Source organism: Mesoplodon densirostris, chromosome 5 (genome assembly GCF_025265405.1).
Source record: "Mesoplodon densirostris isolate mMesDen1 chromosome 5, mMesDen1 primary haplotype, whole genome shotgun sequence".
NCBI lineage: Eukaryota > Metazoa > Chordata > Mammalia > Artiodactyla > Ziphiidae > Mesoplodon > Mesoplodon densirostris.
Window position 1 is genome coordinate 139,301,711 of NC_082665.1, and position 24,700 is coordinate 139,326,410.

Genomic DNA, 24,700 nt, shown 5'->3' on the forward strand with positions numbered 1-24,700 from the left:
AGCTGTATAAAATGGGGCTGGTTTTAGACGCCTACAGTACTGATTAGCAATTACAGCAACTGAAGTAAAGCAAAATGCCATCATGGAATGGTCTCCTTGATTACACAGAGAATGCTGTAAGAACCCAATTAGGTACATGGCATTTGGTGAGGGAGATGAAGGATTAAAAATAGAGGAATGAACAGTGTAACGTAGAACTGCTCACTCGCGGTGGGTCAAGATGTACTCAGTTCATCTGCATTTCCAAATAGAGACACTTGTTTCCTTGCTTTTTTATACCATAGTTCCTTGAGAAAATCTTGTTTCAGATACAGCATATCTTTCTTCCACTGGAGGGACGCTTACTTTCATTTTTAATTTTCCAATTCGAAAGAACTGTTCTAAAGTGAGAGATTGGACAAAGGTGCTTCGGTTACAAATGATTTTGTGGGTTACAAGATCTTTGGGGAAAAGGTATCAAAATATTTGGCAGGGAGGTTGGGAAATTCAAAACCGGTTGGGTTATGATTGGTTGTATTTTGTTTTCACAGCACAGATACAACATGCCAATGGCTCAGTTATATTCTAGTGCTATTTCTGGTTCCCATCACTTTAGATAAAGCAGCAGTCAAATTTTAATAAGGCTATAAGTAGCTTCAGGCAAGCATTTTTCATTAAAATATTCGATATCAGTGTGTTTGCCTGTGGGAGATGGATGGGTAGGTGGTGGTCGAGTCTGCTAAAACCTAAACCAGACAAAGAGAGACAAAACTTTCCAAAGGGATAAAACCCCAAAGTACTGACATTTTCCTGTGAACAATGTGGAATATTTTCCCTGAACGAGAAAGGCAAACATTTTTACTTTTTCACCAGAGAATTTCCTCTTCTCTAACATCCAGAATTACTGATCTGGGACCTTGAAGCAATTACTGAACATTTTAGAGATATGTATCGTTAGCCCAGACTTCTTTCCTTTACTCCAGAGGCATATTTCCAACTTTCCTGGGAGGCCTTCCCCTGGATATCCCACAAGTACTCCAAACTCAGCCTGTCAAAAGTGGAACCAGTCTTTTATGCCACAAATCGGATTCTCCTACTTTATTTCCTTTCTCAGTTATGGTACTACCAGTCACCCACGCTGGAATACTTAGCATTTTTGGTTCATAACTCTGTATCACTCTCCGTATCCAGTTGATCTCCAAGTCCCACAGATGCTTACTTGTACTGTCTCTAAAAACTGTCCATTCCCTCTTTATGGTGTCTTTTGAATAGCTTAAATTCTTAGTTTTAATGCAATTAAATTTATCCATTATTTTCTCCATGGTTTGTACTTTTGCATCCCCATCCAGTGTTCATACCAATACCATTCTATTTTTCTAAACATGTTATTATTTTAATTTTCAGATGTACGTTTCTTACCTGATGCAAATATTTTCTAACTTGGTGTTTTCTCTTAAAATTAGTAAGCATAGTTAATTTACAATTTTTACCTGTTGATTCCAACATCTTAAGTTTCTGTTACCTGCTGTTTCTGCTTTTTCTCACTTATTGTGCTTTGTTTCCTCTGCCTTTGTTATCTGTGGCTCAGAGCTAATCATTTTTCTTGGACATTTTATCGTGAGAGTTCTTAAGGCCTAGGGACAAGATGTCCTTGTTAGCACTGGTTGGTCTGTGGTTTTAAACTCCCAAGGATATTTTTCCCCTTTACCTTTTTTCCTCAGTGCCAAAGCTACTTTCTTTGATGTCACCTGTAGGTAAGGGTTTATTCTGGATAATTAACACTTATAATAATTAATATTTATTGAGTGTTGTCTGAGGCTATGCAATAGTTTCCTCATCTGTAAAGTGGAGATAATATTAATAGCACAAAACTCATTGGGTTTTGGTGAAGATTATAAAAATTAATATATGTAATGTGCTCAGAATAGTAACTCATATTTAGGAAGTGCTATATGTTTAATATTATTTATATTTATTATTACTAGGCAGGCCCTGGGTTTTGTGTTATGTCTCCTACCCCATGAAGCCACCAACATGTGCCTTGATTATACCTGTGTGAACAAAAGCCCTCAGGGCAAAAGTGAGTTAGGCTTACTTTCCTCTGAAGGTCTTAGCCTGGTGATTCATTGTTAGAATCTGATGATCTTAAGAAAGAAAATTATCTCTCTGTCTATGACCTTCTGTCTTAGTTATTTGCAACAAGAGTGTTGGGCCTGCCATATAACCAGAAACAGAAATGTTTTTATGTTTTATCTTTTTATCCCTTTCTTCCTACTTTCTTTGACTCATCGTATTATTTTTTCTAACTCTTGAAAGTAACACCTTTCAAGCTTTTCATCTTTTCTAAAATAAATGTTAAATCTGTAAAGGCTTCACTATGTACCATTGTAGTAGTATATTGGAAACAATGTTTTCATTACTGTTCACTCATAATTTTTCTAATTTGTTATGATTTATTCTTGACCCTTCTATTATCTAGAATTACATTAAAAATTCCAAAATATATTTTTTATTTGTTATATTTTTATTACATATTTATATCTTAATTAAATTTGTCTAGAGAATGTGGTCTGTATTCTTTGATACTTACTGATGCCTGATACATTTTCTTTTCCACTTCTCTGTTTATAACTTTTTAATGTCTTTATAGTTTTATGTTTAAACACTTTTATATATATATATTTTATCAGTTACATATAGCTTAGTAAATTTAATCTTACCAATAATCTCTTTTAACTAGTTTGTCTATAATATTCATTGTGATTATTTATATATGGATTTATTTCTACCATCTTTTAGGAGTTTTCTATTTAACTTGCTTTTTCTATGCTTTTTTCTCTTCATTTTCTGCCTTTTATTTGAATTCTTTCGTTATTTCCTTTTCCACTTTAAAGTTATACACTTAGAATTTAACCTAAATGATTAAAATCCAAAGTTAGTATCACTACCTCTTCTAAAAAAAAATTAAAGCTTTCAGAAATCCTGAACTCTGTCTTTCTCTTTTATCATATGTTATTGTTTTCCAACATTTTATCTCAACTTTGTTCTTAATCCTCAAATTAGAGTTTATTATTGTTGTTTTATCAGTCAGTGCTTGTTTAGCTTTCTCCATAAATTTGTCAGTTTCTTTATCTAAACCTGAATTTGACTGGCCTATGCTTGTGAATTCTTAACAGAGCCTTTTCCAAGACCCTGGAGCCTGGGCTGAGGGAGTCAACCTTCCTTCTCATTGCTCTGTGCAAGTAGACTTCTTATTTGTTTGTTTGTTTGCTTATTCATTATAGTTTTCATTGAGTCTGTAGTTCTTGGAGGGTCCTAGCTTTTGAGGGAGTTTTGTTCCAATTCCCTGCTTGCTTGGACTGAGGCTTCATACCCTCTCTAAGCCCTTTCTTGCTGAGATCAGTCCTTCTCCCCAGGATAGTCCCAGAATCAGTTTGTATTCATCTCTCCGGAGCTCACTTTATTCCTTGATCTCAGTTTCTGAGGATTCCCCTTATATTCTTATTGATCAACCATTCCTTAAACGAGATGGTTAACAGTAATGGTTTAATCATTATTTTTCCAGGATTCCTAGATGTTTTATTGTTTGAGGACTTTCATGCTATTTAGTCTACCGTATTGCCACGAACAGAAATTATAATCCTTCTTCTTCTTCTTCTCCTCTTCTTTCTTCTTCCTCTTCTCCTTCCTCTCTGTTTTCTTCTTTATACCCACAACTCGGTCCTCTAAATAGGCTCGTGGTGATTTGAAGATTCAGAAGTATTTGGCAAGTATGTATAAACCTGGGCTTTTGATTTGCCGTTTGGTCAAAGGAATTAACAAAGGCAGATGACTTTACAATTATGAAATTGTCCTTGACCGAAAAGATATGTGCCACTACCTCACTATATTCACTGAAGCTCTGTGATTTGAAGTGTGCAATGATAATGCATTTCAAATTTGTTTTTGCCTGTTTTTTCCCATGCTTCTTTTCCTAACACCGTTTCTGGTAATTGGTGCAAATTTTGCAGAAGTAGTGCATGAATGAATAAATACACACCCAATATAATGACATAAACTCACATACACCATACTAAAGAAGTAGGAAGTGAGGGGATGGGGTTTCTGCTTAGTTTTCTATCTCAATATTGAAGTGGTAAATTTTATAAACAAATCATTCTAAATCACTCAAGTTGTAGCTCTTATATACATATAGTATAATAATACATAGAACATTTCATTCAGTGTGAATCAAATCTCAGGTATGAAATATCACAGAATTTTATTCCTTTTATTAACCTATTTTTTTTTTTTTTTTTTTTTTTTTTTTTTTTTGCTGTACGCGGGCCTCTCACTGCTGTGGCCTCTCCCGTTGCAGAGCACAGGCTCCGGACACACAGGCCCCGCGGCCATGGCTCGCGGGCCCAGCCGCTCCGCGGCACGTGGGATCCTCCGGGATCGGGGCACGAACCCGCGTCCCCTGCATCGGCAGGCGGACTCCCAACCACTGCGCCACCAGGGAGGCCCTATTAACCTATTTTTAAACTTCAGACCCACATACTAATTGTCCCTAACTTAGCTCTAATTAAAAATGTGAACTAGAAATAACTCGTGAGCTGGACTGATTTACTTTTTTTAAAATTGAAGTATAGTTGATTTACAACATTGCGTTAATTTCTGCTGTATGGCAAAGTGACTCAGTTATACAAATATATACTTTTTTTATATTCTTTTCCATTATGGTTTATCCTAGGAGGTTGGATATAGTTCCCTGTGCTACACAGTAGGACCTTGTTATTCATCTATTCTAAATGCAATAGTTTGCATGGACTGATACACTTTTAAACTAACATTCTTTAAAAGAATATTATAATTAATATCATTTAAAAATATATCAGAAACTCCCTTGGGCAGATAGGTAATCAAGGAATGTTTGCTGAGTCTGATCATTCAAAGACAGAAATGTGATAAAATAATTATACCCAAAGAGGAATGTATGTTGTAAAACCACATTTTAGAGAAATTACGCTAAAGTTAAATTGGAAAATTCTCAAAGGGAGCATTTTAAGAACACTTAAATTTCATTCCTACTCCTGATGCTTTTTTTTTAAATATCTTTATTGGAATATAATTGCTTGACAATGGTGTGTTAGTTTCTGCTTTATAACAAAGTGAATCAGCTATACATATACATATGTTCCCATATCTCGTCCCTTGGCATCACCCTCCCACCCTCCCTATTCCACGCTGCTAGGTGGTCACAAAGCACCAATCTGAACTCCTTGTGCTATGCAGCTGATCCACACTAGCTATCTATTTTACATTTGGTAGTGTATATATGTCAGTGTTACTCTCTCACTTCATCCCAGCTTACCCTTTCCCCTCCCCGTGTCCTCAAGTCCATTCTCTACATCTGCATCTTTTTTCCTGTCCTGCCCCTAGGTTCATCAGAACCATTGTCTTTTTTTTTTTTTAGATTCCATATATATGTGTTAGCATACAGTATTTGTTTTTCTCTTTCTGACTTACTTCATTCTGTATGACAGACTCTAGATACATCCACCTCACTACAAATAACTCAATTTCGTTTCTTTTTATGGCTGAGTAATATTCCATTGTATATATGTGCCACATCTTCTTTATCCATTCATCTGTTGATGGACACTTAGGTTGCTTCCATGTCCCGGCTATTGTAAATAGAGCTGCAATGAACATTGTGGTACACGACTCTTTTCGAATTATGGTTTTCTCAGGGTATATGCCCTGTAGTGGCATTGCTGGGTCGTATGGTGGTTCTATTTTTAGGTTTTTAAGGAACCTCCATACTGTTCTCCATAGTGGCTGTATCAATTTACGTTCCCACAAACAGTGCAAGAGGATTCGCTTTTCTCCACACCCTCTCCAGCATTTATTGTTTGTAGATTTTTTGATGATGGCCATACTGACTGGTGTGAGGTGATACCTCATATAGTTTTGATTTACATTTCTCTAAAGATTAGTGATGTTGAGCTTCCTTTCATGTGTTTGTTGGCAATCTGTATATCTTCTTGGGAGAAATGTGTATTTAGGTCTTCTGCCCATTTTTGGATTGGGTTGTTTGTTTTTTTGATATTGAGCTACATGAGCTGCTTGTAAATTTGGAGATTAATCCTTTGTCCGTTGCTTCCTTCGCAAATATTTTCTCCCATTCTGAGGGTTGTCTTTTCATCTTGTTTTGCTGTGCAAAAGCTTTTAAGTTTCATTAGGTCCCATATGTTTATTTTGTTTTTATATCCATTTCTCTAGGAGGCAGGTCAAAAAGGATCTTGCTGTTATTTATGTCATAGAGTGTTCTGCCTACATTTTCCTCTAAGGTTTTATAGTGTCTGGCCTTACATTTTGGTCTTTAATCCATTGTGAGTTTATTTTTGTATATGGTGTTAGGGAGTGTTCTAATTTCATTCTTTTCCATGTAGCTGTCCAGTTTTCCCAGCACCCCTTATTGAAGAGGCTGTCTTTTCTCCATTGTGTATCCTTATTTATCAAAAATAAGGTGACCATATGTGCATGGGTTTATCTCTGGGCTTTCTCTCCTGTTCCATTAATGTATATTTCTGTTTTTGTGCCAATACCATACTGTCTTGATTACTGTAGCTTTGTAGTATAGTCTGGAGTCCGGGAGCCTGATTCCTCCAGCTCTGTTTTTTTTTGTTTGTTTGTTTTTGTTTTTTTGCAGTATGCGGGGCCTCTCACTGTTGTGGCCTCTCCCGTTGCGGAGCACAGGCTCCGGACGTGCAGGCTCAGCAGCCATGGCTCACGGGCCCAGCCACTCCGCGGCATGTGGGATCCTCCCAGACCGGGGCACGAACCTGTGACCCCTGCATCGGCAGGCGGACTCTCAACCACTGCGCCACCAGGGAAGCCCCTCCAGCTCTGTTTTTCATTCTCAAGATTGCTTTGGCTATTCGGGGTCTTTTGTGTTTCCATACAAATTGTGCAATTTTTTGTTCTAGTTCTGTGAAAAATGCCATTGGTAGTTTGATAGGGATTGCATTGAATCTGTAGATTGCCTTGGGTAGTAGAGTCATTTTCACAATGTTGATTCTTCCAATCCAAGAACATGGTATATCTCTCCATCTGTTTGTATCATCTTTAATTTCTTTCATCAGTGTCTTATAGTTTTCTGCCTACAGGTCTTTTCTCTCCATAGGTAGGTTTATTCCTAGGTATTTTATTCTTTTTGTTGAAATGATGAGTGGGAGTGTTTCTTTAATTTCTCTTTCAGATTTTTCAGAATTGGTGTATAGGAATGCAAGAGATTTCTCTGCATTAATTTTGTATCCTTCTACTTTACGAAATTCATTGATTAGCTCTAGTAGTTTTCTGGTAGCATCTTTAGGATACTCTGTGTATAGTACCATGTCATCTGCAAACAGTGATGGCTTTACTTCTTCTCTTCTGATTTGGATTCCTTTTATTCTTTTTCTTCTCTGATTGCTGTGGCTAAAACTTCCATAGCTATGTTGAATAATAGTGGTGAGAGTGGACAACCTTGTCTTCTTCTTGATCTTAGAGGAAATGGTTTCAGTTTTTTACCATTGAGAAAGATGTTGGCTGTGGGTTTGTCATATATCACCTTTATTGTGTTAAGGTAAATTCCCTCTATGCCTACTTTCTGGAGGGTTTTTATCATAAATTGGTGTTGAATTTTGTCGAAAGCTTTTTCTGCATCTATTGAGATGATCATATGGTTTTTCTCCTTCAATTTTTTAATATGGTTTATTATGTATACATATACATACATAATAAACCATATGTATGTTCCTATTACCATTTTCTTAATTGTTTTAGGTTTGTTAATGTAGGTCTTTTCCTTCTCTTGTGTTTCCTGCGTAGAGAAGTTCCTTTAGCATTTGTTGTAAAGCTGGTTTTGTGGTGCTGAATTCTCTTAGCTTTTGCTTGTCTGTAAAGGTTTTAATTTCTCCATCACATCTGAATGAGATCCTTTCTGGGTAGGGTAATCTTGGTTGTAGGTTTTTCCCTTTCATCACTTTAAATATGTCTTGCCACTCCCTTCTGGCTTGCAGAGTTTCTGCTGAAAGATCAGCTGTTAACCTTATGGGCATTCCCTTGTATGTTATTTGTTTTTTTTCCCTTGCTGCTTTTAATATTTTTTCTTTGTATTTAATTTTCGATAGTTTGATTAATATGTGTCTTGGAGTGTTTCTCCTTGGATTCTCCCAGGATTTCTCCTGTATGGGATTCTCTGCTCTTCCTGGACTTGACTGACTCTTACCTTTCCTATATTATGGAAGTTTTCAACTATAATCTCTTCAAATATTTTCTCAGTCCCTTCTTTTTCTCTTCTTCTTTTGGAACCCTATAATTTGAATGTTGGTTCATTTAATGTTGTCCTAGAGGTCTCTAAGACTGTCCTCAATTATTTTCATTCTTTTTTCTATATTCTTCTCTGCAGTAGTTATTTTCACTGTTTTATCTTCCAAGTCACTTATCCGTACTTCTGCCTCAGTTATTCTGCTGTTGATTCCCTCTAGAGAATTTTTAATTTCATTTATTGTGTTGTTCATCATTGTTTGTTTCCTCTTTAGTTCTTTTAGGTCCTTGTTTAGCATTTCTTGTATTTTCTCCATTCTATTTCCAAGATTTTAGATCATCTTTACTATCATTACTCTGAATTCTTTTTCATGTAGACTGCCTATTTCCTCTTCATTTGTTTGGTGTGGTGGATTTTTACCTTGCTCCTTCATCTGCTGTATATTTCTCTGTCTTCTCATTTTGCTTAACTTACTCTGTTTGGGGTCTCCTTTTTGCAGGCTGCAGGTTCGTAGTTCCCGTTGTTTTTGGTGTCTGCGCCCAGTGGCTAAGGTTGGTTCAGTGAGTTGTGTAGGGGACTAGTACCTGTGTTCTGGTGGATGAGGCTGGATCTTGTCTTTCTGGTGGGCTGGGCCACATCCGGGGGTGTGTTTTGGGATGTCTGTAACCTTATTATGATTTTAGGCAGCCTCTCTACTAATGAATGGGGTTGTGTTCCTGTCTTGCTAGTTGTTTGGCATAGGGTGTCCAACACTGTAGCTTGCTGGTTGTTGAGTGGAGCTGGGTCTTAGCGTTGAGATGGAGATCTCTGGGAGAGCTTTCGCCATTTGATATTACATGTAGCCGGGAGGTCTCTGGTGGACCAATGTCCTGAACTCAGCTCTCCCACCTCAGAGGCAAAGGCCTGACACCGGCCGGAGCACCAAGACCCTGTCAACCATACTGCTCAGAAGAAAAGGGAGAAAAAAAGAAAGAAAGAGAAAAAAAGAAAATGGAAAGAAATAAAGTTATTAAAATAAAAAATAATTTAAAATTAAAGAAATCAGTGCTTCCCTGGTAGCGCAGTGGTTGAGAGTCCGCCTGCCAATGGAGGGGACACGCGTTCGTGCCCTGGTCCGGGAGGATCCCAAATGCTGCGGAGCGGCTAGGCCCGTGAGCCATGGCTGCTGAGCCTGCGCATCCGGAGCCTGTGCTCCGCAACAGGAGAGGCCACAGCCGTGAGAGGCCCGCGTACTGCAAAAAAAAAAAAAAAAAAGGAAATCGAAATGTAATAAAAAATAAGAAAAAGAAAGAAGGAAAGAGGAGAGCAACCAAACCAAAAAAAAATCCACCAATGGTAACAGGCGCTAAAAACTCTACTAAAAAAAAATAAATAAATAAAATAAATAAATAAAAATGGACAGACAGAAACCTAGGACAAATGGTAAAAGCAAAGCCATACAGACAAAATCACACAAAGAAGCATACACATACACACTCAGAAAAAGAGAAAAAGGAAAAAAGTATATGTATCTATATATTAACAAAAAAATGAAGAGAGCAACCAAATCAATAAACAAATCTACCAATGATAATAAACTCTTAATACTAAACTAAGATAAACATAAAACCAGAAACCAGTCAGTCACATACAGCAAACCCCACGTCTACAGTTGATCCCAAAGTCCACTGCCTCCCTTTTGGGATGATTCATTGTCTATTCAGGTATTCCACAGATGCAGGGTACATCAAGTTGACTGTGGAGATTTAATCCACTGCTCCTGAGGCTGCATGAAGAAATTTCCCTTTCTCTTCTTTGTTCACACAGCTCCTGGGGTTCAGCTTTGGATTCGTTTTGCCTCTGCATGTAGGTCTTCTGAGGGCGTCTTTTCCCACCCAGACAGGATGAAGTTAAAGTAGCAGCTGATTAGGGGGTTGTGGCTCACTCAGGCCAGGGAGAGGGAGGGGAATGGGATGCGGGGCGAGCCTGCAGCTGCAGAGGCTGGCATGACGTTGCAACAGCCTGAGGTGCACCCTGTGCTCTCCTGGGGAAGTTGTCCCTGGATCACAGGACCCTGGCAGTGGCAGGCTGCACAGGCTCCCGGGAGGGGAAGTGTGGATAGTTACCTGTGCTTGCACACAGGCTTCTTGCTGGCTGCAACAGCAGCCTTAGCGTTTCATGCCTGTCTCTGGGCACCGATAGCTGCGGCTCATGCCGGTCTCTGGAGCTCGTTTAGGAGGTGCTCTGAATCCCCTCTTTGCTCACCCCGAAACAATGGTCTCTTGCCTCTTTGGCAGTTCCAGACTTTTTCCCAGACTCCCTCCCGGCCAGCTGTGGCGCACTAGCCCCCTTCAGGCTGCATTCACTCAACCAACCCCAGTGCTCTCTCTGGGATCTGACCTCCGAAGCCCGAGCCTCAGCTCCCAGCCCTGCCCGCCCGCCCCGGAGGCTGAGCATACAAGTGTCTCGGGCTGGTGAGTGCTGGTCGGCACCAATCCTCTGTGCGGGAATCTCTCCACTTTGCCCTCTGTACCCCTGTTGCTGCGCTCTCCTCCATGGCTCCAAAGCTTCCCCCTCCGCCACCCCCGTCTCCCCAGTGAAGGGGCTTCTAGTGTGTAGGAACCTTTCCTCCTTCACAGCTCCCTCCCACTGGTGCAGGTCCCGTCCCTATCCTTTTGTCTCTGTTTATTCTTTTTTCTTTTGCCCTACCCAGGTATGTGGGGAGTTTCTTGCCTTTTGGGGGGTCTGAGGTCTTCTGTCAGTGTTCAGTAGGTGTTCTGTAGGAGTTGTTCCACATGTAGATGTATTTCTGGTGTATTTGTGAGGAGGAAGGTGATCTCCACATCTTACTCCTCTGTCATCTTGAAGGTCTTGCCCTTCTGATGCTTAATATTAAATGCACATATTTTGGAAAATCAAATGTAGTTTTTTTCTACAGCAATGTTCATTTCAAAAATTATTACTTAATAAGTTATTTGTAAAACAAAAACTTCTGAAATTTATTAATTTAAAATGGAACAAGAAGCAAATGTAGTAACAGGGTATATATGTCAAATGTGATTGAAATAAATGCAATTTAAATAAAAATCTCAATGTGAAATATATTTCAAAGCCTCCAATTCCTGTTCCTCTTAAAAAATTCCTTCTAATAACTAAAGGGGACAGTCCTTGTCAATTGCAATAATGAAGCATAACCTCAGTATTTTTTACATCATTTGCTTGTTTACCAAGAGCCTTTGATATATTAAACCAGGAGTTTTTGAGACAAACCTAACCACATTAAAGTACTTCACACACACTTTGCCATCTGCATAGCTCTTCCCTATAAAGCAGAGATTCTCTATCCGATTCCTTATTAAAATCACCCGAGGAACTTAAAAATACTAATTCCATAGCCCCACCCTGGTCCAATTAAATTGACTTTTATTCTTAAACACATTTTGTTGATAATGCACACTGAGTTGGCAAGTTTTTTTATAATAATAAATATCTAAAAGAAAATGAAATGAAATATTTAATATTAGGTGTGTCTATTGTAACCATGCTCGTTCTGAATATAATGCCTAGTGTGGGTGGGGGTAGTTTCAGTGCGTTCAATAAGGAGGGTTAATGAGGTCCTTATTTACAATTTGAATAGAGGTTTGGGAAGCAGACAGTGCTTGGGTCAGTGTGTGTCTTGGTATTTTTAAAAGAGCAATTTATTATCAAAGTCATTTTATTTATTCATTTTTTTTGTTCCCCTCTCCCTCCTTTTGATTAAAAAAGGGAAAGATCGATGCACAGGTTTTCCAAATCCATTATAAGTGGATTTGTTAGAATTATTGGAAGGTTTGAGGGTCTTTTGTTTTTCCTTTTTATGAGGAGAGGAAAGTTTTTTGATTAAAAATAGAAAAACACAAGTAGATATTCTAAATAAGGTCCTGTCAGGTCCTTAGATAAGAGAGATGAAGAGAAAACGTTGTAATATAGTGAACTGTTTAGATGCAGGAAGGAACTAATATTTAAAATGTAATATATAATGAAAGAATAAGATTTTATTAAAATAAAATAGAGAGGGGAAATTGCTCAGCACTTAACATTTTTTTCTTTCTCCATTTGAAAGTGAATTGCTCACATAATAAGCAATTATGGATTGTTCAAAATAGGAACAAAATTGGGTTGTTCCTGGATAAAACCATTCAAGTTCTGGGAAATAATAGGCATGTTAAAATGTGCTTATTCATTATATTTGCATTCTGGAATGTTTCCTAACTTTTCTGGAATTTTTCTGGAATGTTTCCTAACTTTTTCCCTGAGAAAATCCTCATTCTATTATACTACTATTTATGAAGGACCTGAGGTGTAGACTTATGAGAACTTCTATGTTTTTCCATTTTCCCCTGAGACTAATGGGATGAAAAGAGCATAAAACATAGATTCCCTGGCCTTTGAATATGGACCAGTGAAGCGATTCCTTGGTATTTAATAATAAAACAATGCACACATCACCATGAGTGATTTTCCGTCTAAGACCTTGCAAAAATGTATCCATTTATGTTCTTGGCTACCTGTTAGCTCAATGGGAATGAAAAGATATGCACTGTGACTGTGACCTCATATGTGAAGTCACTATGATGTTATTGTTATAGAATATTTAAAAATGGTTTGTTATATGGTTAAAGAGATTGATCTTTAAACATATTTTTAAATTGGAACTCCATTTAGGAAATTGTAGTTTATTAGAAAAGTTCATTATTATCTTACTGTGTGCATTTACTGTCTAGTGGCTGCATCTTCATTTTGCAGGTATAGTCCCAAATGCAGAAGGCTTGGGACTTGCAGAAGGCTCACTAATTCCATAGTTTCTAGTGATGGCAAAAGTTAGTGTTCATGGTTCATAGTAAACAGCAAGACCTGCTGAGAACCATTTTCTCCTTCTTGGTAACTGGTAACTGGCTCCAAAGGTCAAGTTATGAGTTATCTGTGTGTTTACTTTCATATTAGAATGGACTTTCAAGTTGGGTGAGGAGTCAGGAAATGTTTCTTTCTAACTGGTACTGTGCTAGATACCCAGATACTCAGGGTATTGATTAAGGCACAATTCCCACCCATGAAGAACTCAATGTCTGGATGTTGAACCAGAGAAAAAGTACTGCTAAATCAATGTGCTACAATGTGAGCACAGAGGAAGCAACCCCTGCTTGGGACTGGTGGAAGGCATCCCAAAGGAGGTGATATTTAAACTATCTTGAGGTCTGAATTTTTGAGGTGGTTGAGGGAGTCAAGAACATTCCAAGCAAAAGCAAGAGTCTTGGGTATTTGGAAATAATGGGAAGTAGCTTGTATTGGGATCATAGAGCAGAAGGACCAGAAATTATTTTTAATTTTCTGTCATGGCCAGAAATAAGGCACAACCAGAGTTTGGATTTTATTTTTAAGGGTTTAGCTCTTTATAAATTTATTTATTTGCTTTATTTATTTTATTTTTGACTGTGTTGGGTCTTCATTGCTGTGTGCGGGCTTTCTCTAATTGCAGCGAGAGGGGGCTGCTCTTCATTGCGGTGTGCGGGCTTCTCATTGCGGTGGCTTCTCTTATTGCAGAGCACCGGCTCTAGGCACATGGGCTCCTTAGTTGTGGCATGCAGGCTCTAGAGCGTAGGCTCAGTAGTTGTGGCACTCAGGCTTAGTTGCTCCGTGGCATGTGAGATCTTCCTGGACCAGGGCTTGAACCTGTGTCCCCTGCATTAGCAGATGAGTTCTTAACCACTGTGCCACCAGGAAAGCCCTGGATTTTTTTTTTTTCATGGATAATAGGTAGGGTAATACTGCCACATTTTGCCATTAAAAAAAATTAGCTCTAGTAGACTGTAAAGTGTTGATTGATGATGTGAGAGAGTAGTTGTGCACATTGCTATAATCCTAGATAAGGGTGATAAGGATGTAATCTAAGGCAGCTGCTATGAGAATGCTCAGGCCGTGGAACCCAAGTATGGCATTTGGTTTGGGTAAATGAGTGAGTGATGATTTCTTGATTAAAATAGAGAATATATGAGGAGGAGCAGATTTTTTGTGTGTATTTTTTTTTTTTGGTCCGTGCCTCGCAGCACGTGGGATCTTAGTTCCCCGACCAAGGATGGAACCTGTGCCCCCTGCAGTGGAAGTGCAAAGTCTTAACCACTGGACTGCCAGAAAGTCCCAAGGAGCAGATTTTGATCAGGCAATGAGTTTTTCTTTGGACATGATGAAGACAACTTAGACAACTTCTTATCATCTTCCCGAGTGAAAGGGAATGTGCTCTGAAGTCAGGGCCTCTTCCAAGAGGTCCTTTTCAAGTAAATTTCTTCACTTGATTACTGTGAGGAATGAAACAAAAGTGACAGTGATGTTTGAAAAGACATATAAAGACATTAAAAGAGAAGACATGTTGCTTAGTTCCATTAAGTCCTACTCCAAGGATTCAATGATTTGGAAGTTAAGGTGCAGATAATACTATCTCACGATGAGCAAAGTTTTTATTAAAAATCTACAAGTGTAAGTAAGAATATGGTAGATGTTTATTTGTTGAAGAGAGTACATTTTCAAGGTCTCTTCTCGGGGATCCTCTATCACTTTATAAATCCCTAAATTTGACTCCAAGTCTGTAAAGTGCCAAATGTTTGGCCTTTTCATTAAGCCACAAAATGATATTCTTCATTGCAGTTAAATTTAGTTTTTTCAAAGATGCAAAATGTCACAAAATTTGAAAGCTGTTTGCAAAACAAATATATGTCATCTTAGGGAAAATTAGAAAATGGAGATATTCTTACTTGCCTTCAGATCAGATGTATTAAATGATAGGATCTCCTTTGTGCAGGTATTTGGCCAAGTGTCTCAGCCTAAAATATATCCAAAATGTGTATTACCATGACCTATACGTACCTATGCCAGACCACAGCAAGAAAGGATGTAAGATAATATACATGTTAATTATGAAAATAAGGAAAATGTAACACTTTCTTCCTCTATATCCCCATTATTAACCCCAAACATTGTGAAAGATTGTTCTCTTGAGACCTAAGGGGAGTAATAAAGCTAAATGTTTTCCTTTTTGTTTTCTATGGAAATTTAACCTTCTGTTTTCTATGTGTACACAGAGGAATAAATGTCATAATGCCAGAATTATTCCAAGGATTTGTATTATACTTTATACTTCAAATAAAGACATCTCCCTGTAGACCAGTTTGTATGAGTTTTTCCAGTGAGCATAAGAAAAAGAAAACTAAAACTAAGGTCAAAATTACCTTTGTGAAAAATATATGTAATAAAATGCTCTTCATAAACCCTATAGAAATATCAATAGGACTTTTTCATAAGTGAATAAGATGATCTTGAATTTCAAAAAGCATAATAAAGTTATCAAGAAGCTTGTAAAAAAGATGAAGAATAAGGGCAGACTTTCCTTATAGATCCAGAGCATATTGTTAAGCCATTATAATCAAATCAATGGTAGTCCATAGGACTAAGCAAAAGGATCAGTGGAATGAAGTAGAGAATTCGGAAATAGATCCAGACATAAACGAGAATTCAAATATAACAGAGGTAGAGTTTCCACTGAGTGGGATGGCACAGGCACAAATGAGGTGGCAAAAGTGGCTTCCCTAAGAAAAAAATATATAAAACTGTGCCCATTTCGTATCATTGCCAAGAACACATTCCAGATGGATTAATATTTAAATATAAAAATTAAACTATATAATAGAAAAAAATCTTAGAGGCGATATATATAATCTTGAAGTTAGAGCTTAACCAAGACTAGAGCTATTTAAAAGATATAGAAATGGTTGACAATATTTAAAAAAAGAAACACTTGTAATATGAAACGTTAGCAAAATCAATAGATAAATAAATAGATTTGGGGGGAAAAGTTTGCAAAACAGATGCAAGTTAAAGGACTAAAATGTATACAACATGACTAAGAATTCTCTAAAAAATGATAAAAACCAATAGTAAATTGTCAGAGAATATGAAGTGGCAGTTCAGAGAAGAGCAAACCTAAATGGCCAACAAACATAAAAAGCTGGCTAGCTTCACTACTAGTTAAGGAAATGCAAATTAAATTAATAATGAGATTTTTTGAATGTTTATCAGACTGGAAAACATAAGGCCATAATACCTATTGCCCACAATAACGCTGAAAAAAGTCAAAAAGCAATTTGGCAGTATATACAAAAAGAATGAGGGGAATTCCCTAGTGGTCCAGTGGTTAAGACCTGGTGCTTTCGCTGCCGTGGATCCAGGTTCCATCCCTGGTCAGGGAAATAAGATCCCACAAGACACGCAACATGGCCAAAAAAAAAAAAAAATTAGAAATACACATAGCTCTTTGATCAAGCAGTCTTAATTCTGCTACTCTATCCTCTGTAGCATCAGAAAAAGCAAAATGTAAGAATATACTGTATTCTCAAAGACGGGTACTTCAGCATTGTTAATAGTGGCAAAATCTGGAAAAAGAAGTCAATTCCCAGAACAAAGCAAGACGCAAAATTCTGTACAAAAATGAGGACAAGGGGCTTCCCTGGTGGCGCAGTGGTTGAGAGTCCGCCTGCCGATGCAGGGGACACAGGTTCGTGCCCCGGTCCGGGAAGATCCCACATGCCGCGGAGCGGCTGGGCCCGTGAGCCATGGCCGCTGAGCCTGCGTGTCCGGAGCATGTGCTCCGCAACGGGAGAGGCCACAACAGTGAGAGGCCCGCGTACCGCAAAAAAAAAAAAAAAAAAAAAAGATCTTGCTCAGATGCTAATATCTATGGCCATATATTTTTATAGAAATAATGTCCCATTTACTATTTTTTCCCTAAGTCATGTAATGAAAATGATAAATTCTGGCTTTTAACAAACTCAGTGAGACTTTTAAGCTGATGGAGGATTAATGGAATATTATCAGAATCAAGTGAGGCTGGATTCTTGTCAGTGTTGCAGACTATCTTAGTTTTTTTTGAAAAAATAATCACCCTAAGTTTCACTAACCCTTAAGAATATATGCAACTTTCAATCCACTTGTGTGGCTTTGATGTCTCATTTTATTCTAAACCCTGGTCTTGACTCATGAAACTCTATCGCATAACATGGAAAGAATTGACAAAATGGCCTTAAAAGCTGCCTAGTTTTCCATAATTAATTTATTCTGAACACCTCCCCCCTTTTTTAACACATATCCCTGAGATAGTAATTTTTATAAATTGTGAAATCCCATGGGTAGGACCATAATCTTGCTCACTTCAACAGTGAATTGAAGTAGTCCTTAAGAGCCTTTCATCAAGATTTTTTTGCAAAATGAAAGAGGAAAAAAAAATTTAAGTTTCTAACACTGGGAATTATCTTCATCTGGCTTTCCCAAGGGAAATGCCACCGATATCCTGAAAAATATATTTCTTTTGGTTTCTTCTGACTGTTTAACATGTAACTGAGAAATACAGTAGAATTGTAGAATGTTAGAGCAGAAAGAAATATCTCTGACGTTGTTTAATCCAATATACCTCTTTAACAATGCCAGCACTGAGATCAAGAGAATCTGTGAGTCTGCCAGGGCAGGGACTGAGCCACACCTAGAAAAAGACTTCTTAACTCCCAGGGGAAGGATTTTTAGATGACCTCATGTTCATTTCCTTGAAAACTATCATTAAAATATGGAATTAAAAAAATTTAAACATTTTAATATAATGTTTCCATATGTGAAATCTTAACTTCATCATTGATAGGCGAGTTTTTCATCAGAGAAATTGAAGTCAGGAGTACATCAACACTGATGTTTTTAATTTCAAAAGAACACAACTCTTTAAAATGATATCGAATACTTACATGACTTTGTAATAAAATAGGGAATAGCAATGATAATATTTGCTACCAGAGAATTTCACTGTTTATTTCATTGAAAAATACTTAAAGGAGCCATTGAATTTAAAGACAAATTAAGCATTTCATTTACAAAAAGATGAGTGCTGAAAATTTGTTGACCTTTTCACTGATGACAGAGTGCAACTCAGCAGGTATATAAAAACAAACACACTTACCCTTTACATATCACTAAAGTAAAGGAAACTTTTTTTACAGTGAATGAGTAAACAATTTTGGGAAAAATTGATATTGTGGAGAATATTTGGAAAACAGATGTTTGGAAATATTTCCATTAATATGTGACATTATGGCTGAAAAAGGATACATGTGTCACCTATAAGATTGCTTATAGTTGCAAACTTTAAAACTTTTCAAATAGAATTTTCTACACTATTTAACATCTTTCAAATGAAGAGTTTGAATCCTTTTGTTAATCTTTTTTTTTTTTAACCCAGTGTCTACATCAAGGTGACATCAAGGTGAACTGAATTGCCTGTCTGAATTTCAACAAGTCTGGCATAATTGGTGTCTGGGAATGAAACATGAATTTCATATTTTAATAACTAAGGATAATGATGCACTTAATCCATTTGTATCAGCATATTTTTGAAGTATCTTTTTCATCTATGATAGCTGTTAAAATTAAGCATTGAATCAATTGAACTTAGAACCCAAGCCCTCAAAATATTATATCACCAAATGTTATACGAAGATTAAAATAAGATTATTTCACCAAGCAAGAACAAAAATGTTTATATTATTAATAAACACAATAAAATGTCATGTTTTTAAAAAAAACAAAAAGCTATCATTAAAATATTGGTTAATTCGAAGTGTTTCAGAGAAAGTTTTTCATGTTTGTTTTATTTCAGCCAGTACATAATCCATAATCGGTCAGAAGTTGGAAGCTTCTTGTATTTTTGTTTTTTACTTTGGTATCTTCTAAAATATTTATATGCAATCAGGATAGTGTTAAAATTTCATCACACATGATTTGCAAAAGTCTTGGATGAAAGACTTTAAAAACTACAATAAAATTCAGGGGATTTCTTAAAGACATGCAATCTAGAAGCCACAACACAGAATATAAACACTTCAGACAATATAAAGAATGTGTAGGTAAAGATCAAACTCAATAATTAAATTATAAATTTGGAAAATATACACTATATCAAAGTTGATGTTATCAACAGGAGTTATTGTATCTGTTCCAAGCAGACCTACATATAGGTTACATCTCTTTCAGGCTACCTTTCAGTAGAGAGGGAGCTAGAATCCCCAGGCTGGTCCAGCCCAGTCACTGGCAGCCTCTTAGTTCATTTATACCATGATGACATACAATTATAATTTCCTGAGTGTCATGAACTGAAAAGCACTGGAAAGCCCTGATCTATAATATACAAAGAGGTCTTGCATATCATGAAAATGTCAAACAGCCCAATAGAAAAATGCATATAAAGACAATTCACAAAATTGTATATCCAAATTGCCAATGTAAAAAATTTTGTATTTCTTTAGTAACCATGAAAAAAATGCAAATTGAATTAAAAGCTAGATATCTGTTTATACCCATAAGGCTGGCAAAAATTAAAACGTACAGTGAAGTGCATTGCAGGTAAAGAGGCAAAGAGAATATTCTCATTCATTGCTGGTGATTAGGTAAAAAATGTCAGCACTTTTGGAAAAATGATCTGGCAATGTCTCTTAAGCTTTAAAATATACACTTATTTTGAAATAACAATTCCACACTTGGAAATACATTCCATAACATAAAACCACCTGCATTGATTTGTACATTCATACATACACATACTTAATACTTACTGTACTATTACATATTATTTTTCAAAGTAAAAATTAGGAACCAGTATGAACAGATAAACAAGTGTTATTAATAGAGAAATTCTTTGTTCAGTGTTAAATTAACCTGAAATATGATAAACCATTCTGTAAGAGTTATATCAATATATCTAAGAAAAGACTTTTAAAATTTAATTTATTTTTTTAAGAGGTGAAATTCTTTTTTATTGTTGTGGCAAAGTAAAGACTCATTTAGAATGAGAAATGAGGGCTTTCATAAAATGCCAGCAATCTACAATAATATTGATTTTTTTGTATCTAACATTATTGATTTTCTTGTATTTATAGAAATAACTTTCAGATATAATATTTAATTTTGAACCACAAAATTTTTTTTTAATTTTATTTATTTGTGGCTGCCTTGGGTCTTCGTTGCTATGCATGGGCTTTCTCTAGTTGCGGTGAGCAGAGGCTACTCTTCATTGCGGTGCATGGGCTTCTCCTTGTGGTGGCTTCTCTTGTTTTGGAGCATGGGTTCTAGGCATGCAGGCTTCCATAGTTGTGGCACATGGGCTCAGTAGTTGTGGTTCACGGGCTCTAGAGTGCAGGCTCAGTAGTTGCGGCACGCAGGCTTAGTTGCTCTGCAGCATGTGGGATCTTCCCGGACCAGGGCTCGAACCTGTGTCGCCTGCATTGGCAGGCAGATTAACCACTTAACCACTGCACCACCAGGGAAAGCCCAAGCCATAACATTTTCATCTACACAGTTATATTTTGGGAGATAGCGTAACTTGCCTTCTTTTTTATTTAAAGGGAATATGTTTTTATCTTTGTCCAGGTTACCTGGTCAAAGCTGGTACCATGATGGACCTGTCTGGCAGGAGCTGGAGCCCTGAAGGGGATGCAGCTGCTGTGGGAGATGTCAAGCAGGCCAGAGAGGTAAGGGAGAAATTTCCTAGGTTTTTCCTTTCATCTCTCCTTCCAAACTCTTTTAAAATCTTTAATATGGTAACCCCAACCAGAAATGCAGTAGAAATTCCTCCTGCAATATAAAGCTATGGCTTTGAAAGCAAATTGGCTTAGGACTGGTATTACCTTCCCTTTGGGTCAGATGATAAATTTGCCAGCTTTTTTCATCTTTTCTCTCATCATCTCCAAGATTTTTTCAGGTGATCTCCAGAATTAGATTTTTTATTTTATTAGAGTCTTATTTCTTTATAGAATTTTTGGGAATTTTTGTTTTGTAACAGTTCCAAGAGGAATCTTAACCTCATGTAGACTTTCATTAATTTTATTATACACCACATTTTTTATACCACTTCTTTGCCATTCTCAAACACTTTTTATTACAGTTCTTAGTTTTTTCTTTTCCCACAAATGATCCCTCAGGTAGGTGGCACATTCTCTTTTCTTTCTTAACATATTTTTGTTTTTGTTTTTACTTAAAGAAGAGAATTCCAATGAGAAATAGACTCTTTCCTTTTAAGGGCTACTTTTTTCCGCTTGGGAGTGTGAAGATTTTATTTTCAAATTTAGTATTGAAATTAAAAACAAACAAACAAAATGAAAACTTTAGCTTATCACTTGAAGAAGTTTTTTGATCTGAGGCTTCAATTCTGTCTTTAGTTTAGGGATATTTTTCTTCTTTGATTATTGCTTCTCCTTGATCTTGATTCCTTTTATACCTATATTAAATATCCTATTCACTGGCATGTTCTTAACCATTGATGAATTAATGCTGACTTTAGTCTGGACTTGTGTGAAGTATTTTTAACAGAAAGTCCCTGAAATTTCTGTGATGTGTATGACTCCATTTATATAGACTTTTTCTAGATATTTTTGTGGTTGTCATTTTAGAGGGAACTTGGAAGAGAAAAGGGTTAAATATCTGCCTTCAAATCACCATTCCAAACAAGAAGTGTGTCAATAAAATTTAAACATTATTAGTCATACCATTCTCTCCAATTACTGTAGGAGGACATGGCTATTTGAGCAAATGTCGAACTCTTCTCTCCCTAAGGGATTTCCAAGTGGTAGAAGATGGGGAAAAGACCTTCCTTCAGAAACTGGGGGAACTGAGGAATCTAATTTCTAATTAATCTCCAGGGCTCTTTGGTGTCACTGGTGTTATAGTCTGTATTATTGGTGTGAACTAATCCATCTCTTCACCTGGATTGTAGTGTCTCATTGGTGTGCTGTGATGTCAAGCTGAGAAAGAACTTGGCACAGTGGAATAGCTTTGGAGATGGACAGATTCTTGGCTCTTTAAGCAAGAACTCTGATTCCCATTTATTTAACAAATATTTGTAGAGAGCATAATTTTTATTAGGAACTCTTCCAGGCACTGAGCTATTGAGATGAACAAAACAATCCTATTACCCTATGGTGATTACATTTTAGTAGGGGACAAAGACAGATGATTAAAAATTATAATGTCAAAGATAATGTCAGGTATTGATGAATTCTCTGAAGACAAATAAAGCAGGGTTGGGGATAGGGAAAATAAGAGTTTGAAGAGGAGGTGAGGGATCTATTTTAGATAGGATAGTTTGGGTAGCCTTTTAGAGAAATGTCTGGGAGAAGGGCATTGCTAAAGGAGGAGATTATTTAGAGCATTTGAGAAACAGCAACAAGGCAGGAGTGGCTACACTTTGATGATTTAGGAAGAGAGTGGCAGAGCCGAGAATGGAGTAGGATCTCTTAGACCTTGTTACCATGGCAAGGAGTTGAGATTTTTCTTTAAGTGTAATAAAGGGAAAACGTTGGAGAAATTTACCCAGGGGAGGAGATGAATTGACTTGTACTTTGGAAAGATTAGTCTGGCTGTTGAGTGAGGAGACAGAGGTAGAAGCAGGGGAAGGAGAAGGTGGGGTGGGAGTGAGGGAGAGGCTAACATAGTGGTGCCTGTGACTTTACCTTGAGAGTAGTGATGGAGTGAATAAACCCTCATCAGATAACGGAGTACTTGGTAGGGACAAGTTTTTAATAAATAATTCTATTATCATCAAGTCTGTATTAAACAACCACATGTTCAGTCATGACCAAAAAGGATAAAAAGTAGAAACAATTTTCTCCTAGACCTTATAAGACAAAATTAGAAGGTATTAAAACAAGCGGTGTAAGAGTCTTCATAAAGAGACCATAGAAGAACTCTATAAATTGGCAAGAAAAAGAAAAACCCAATGGAAAAATGGAGAAAAGGAACTAAGGGGAAGAATGTATGGGTAATAAACATATTAAAATATAATCAAATCTATGGTTAAATCAGGGAAATTAAAGTTAAAATTACAAAGAAATAATATCACACCCTCCTGTTTGGCAGAAATTTAAAAGTTTAGCACTAATAGGTACTGGCAAAGATATGAAGAAATCAAAACATTTATGCATACTGCTGGTGGAAGTCTATATTGGTAGAAACATTGCAAAACAATATGGTGTTATATAATAAATTGGAAATTGCTGTTTCCCCATGACTAGCAATTCTATTCCTAGCTATATACTCTACAGCAGTTGTCCTTAAAGTTGGGGTCCCTGGATGTGCATCATCCACATCACCTGGGAACGTGTTAGAAATGCAAAATCTTGTGCTCTGAGATGGTTAATTTTATGTGTCAACTTGACTGGTCTAAGGGATACCTAGATAGCTGATAAGACATTATTTCTGAGGGTGTTTCAGAAGAGATTACTATTTGAATCAGTAGACGAAATAAAGAAGTGGGCAGGCATCATCCAATCTGTTAAGGGCCCGAATAGACAGAAAGGCAGAGGAAGAGCAAATTCTCTCTCCCTCTCTCTTCTTGAACTGGTATGTTCATCTTCTCCTGTTCTTGGACATGGGGGCTTCTGGTTCTTGGACCTTCCAACTTCAGGACTTCCCAGGAATGCTCCTTCATCTCCTTCCCCTTCTCATGCCTTCTGCTTTGGAATCAATTATACCACCAGCTTTCCTGGTTCTCCAGCTTGCAGAGGGCAGATCATGGGACTTCTTGGCTGCCATAACTGTGTGAGCCAATTCCTATAATAATTCCATATATATATTCCTTTCTTGATGGAGAACCATAATACAGGCCCCATCCCAGACCTACTGAATTGGAAACACTGAAATTGAGACCCAACAATCACAAGCCCTCTAGGTGATCAATACAGCTGAAATGTGAGAACCATTATCCCAGAGAAAGATTTGTACACATGTACCAGGAAACATGTACAAATGCATGGTTTATAGCATCTCTGTTTATAATAGCAAAATACTGAAAATAATTGTGGTTTCTATTAATAATAGAAGACATAAATGAATACTGTATAACAGTGAAATTAATGAACTATAGCTAAATGCAACATGCATAAATCTCAGAAATATAATAATTAGTCAAGAATAAGGCAGAAAATTATAAGTGAAAAGATAATAATTGCACATGTTACTAAAACTAAAGAGTACCTTATTGAAGGAAATAAATATAAGTGGCAAAAGTGGTAAAATGCTGTGGAAGAAATAAGGGAGTAATAAACAGAAAATTCAGGGAAGCGGTTATCTATGAAGGAGCTGAAAAATGGGTAGGAGCAGAGAGGAGCTCTCAGGAGTGTTCAGAATGTTGGTAAAATTTCATTTCCTAAACTGGGTGAGATGTGGCTATTCATTGTATATGGTGCTTTATACCCTACATGTACTTTATTAGTACTTGTTTTTAATTGCTCAATATTTGGTAACAATAATAAAAAGTACAATACTAGTAACAGAAATAAAGCATATGAACAAAAAGAGACTGTGGAGAAAAGCAGTGGACAACTTTCCCTGAGG